We start from the raw sequence: 1,856 nt of genomic DNA on the forward strand, positions 1-1,856 counted from the left end.
CAAAAAAAAAAAAAAAAAAAACTAATTACCATACAAAAAAAAATATTAGTATTTATAGAAAATTACAAAAGTAGCCTCTCATAAATTCTAACGAAGTTATTGGGATTTAATTATAATAGTTGAAGACAGAGTATAGCTCCGTAGAAATTCTACCATTTTTAGAATTTAGAATGTAGTTTGTATTCTATTTAAATGTTATGAACATTAATATCGGACTTTCCATCCCATTTGTGTTTTTCAAACTTTCAATCACACTTTTGTTTCTCATTCTTACTTGCACAAAATTACTTGAACCGTCACGAGTAACTTTTTAGTAATGATATATATTTTTTTTAATCATATCCGAAATAATATGAATTTTAAAAAAGAATTTATAATTAGTTAAAAATATTTTAGAAAAAAACAATCAATTTATGCTAATTAGTCGAGAAAACTATAGATAAAAATAATTACCATCTATTTATTTGATGTTATTTTTTACATTTAAATAATATTATGTACAGATAATATTCAAACATTGAGAGTTTATTTCTATTTAATAATTTAAATCGACAAAGATTTAAAGCAATAAAATTATTTATTTTACTTCTTAAATGGTATTAATAAAATAAAATAAAATAAAAGGAGTGCACACGATTATGTCCGATAAATCGACCAACATGAAATTTCGGGTTGGTTAGGTTGAGCAACTCGAATAGAGTTCTCGACCATTTATTTTCGAGTTGGGTTGGATTGTCTTATTATTTTTATAATTATTAAAAAAAACCATATCACTCTAAATGTTTCATTAACTCTATAAAATTTAAATATTAAATATTTATAAATTAGAATTTATTAACCTTGATTACAAACATTAAATATTCTTTTTTTTAAATAGGGTACGATTAGGTTAAGTTATAGCCTCATTTTTAGATTGTTATGTGATTGACCAACTAAAAAATGTCAACTTCAAATCAGACCAAACTTTTTCGATTTTTCAAAAATTCAACTCAGTCTAAATTGAAAAAAAACAAAAAAAAACATCTAATTCAACCAACTCTTCTTATAATTGGGGCGGAAAAATGTAGGTTGGTCAGACGTGAACATGAACAAAAGTATATATATATACACACACGCATATATATATATATATATATATATATATATATATATATATATATATATATATATATATATATATATATGTATGCGCGTGTGGAAGTATTCTCCACTTTTATATTTATATTGGAAGTATTCTCCACTTTTATATTTATATTTTTATTATTGTTGTTATAAAAGACCTACCAAACTTACCATTAATTTAATTTATTTAATAGAACTTCTGCCCTCCCCGAGATAATTACTATATAATAAAAAATAAAAAAAAAAAGTATTTTTTTATTTAGACCAATTCTTGATAAAAACATTAAAAAGTATTTTTATTTATTTATTAATTCTTACTTTTTTATTTAGACCAATTCTTGATAAAAACATTATATTTATTTATTTATTAATTCTTTTTTTTTTATTTAGACCTTGATAAAAACATTAAATTTTATAATTTTGGAAAAGATTAAGGAATAACCAAAATATTTGTTATTTAATTAAAATTTTAAAAATTAAATTTCAAAATCCATCTTTGGTAATAAGTAATTGATATGTTGCCAAATTTATTAAAACAATTTAAAAATTCCTTAATTTTTTTTTTTAATCTCTAAACATTTAAAATTTTATTTTATTCACATCTCTCTATTCATAATATATTTCTTTTAGTTTCTAAATTTAATTTAATCCTTAAACTATCTCTCAAGTGTAAAAAAATATGTATTGGGTACATAAAATTTTGCAAAATAAACAAAAAAAAAAAAAAAAAAAAA

The sequence above is a fragment of the Cucurbita moschata genome, unplaced genomic scaffold (assembly GCF_002738365.1).
Source record: "Cucurbita moschata cultivar Rifu unplaced genomic scaffold, Cmos_1.0 Cmo_Scf00002, whole genome shotgun sequence".
Taxonomy (NCBI): domain Eukaryota; kingdom Viridiplantae; phylum Streptophyta; class Magnoliopsida; order Cucurbitales; family Cucurbitaceae; genus Cucurbita; species Cucurbita moschata.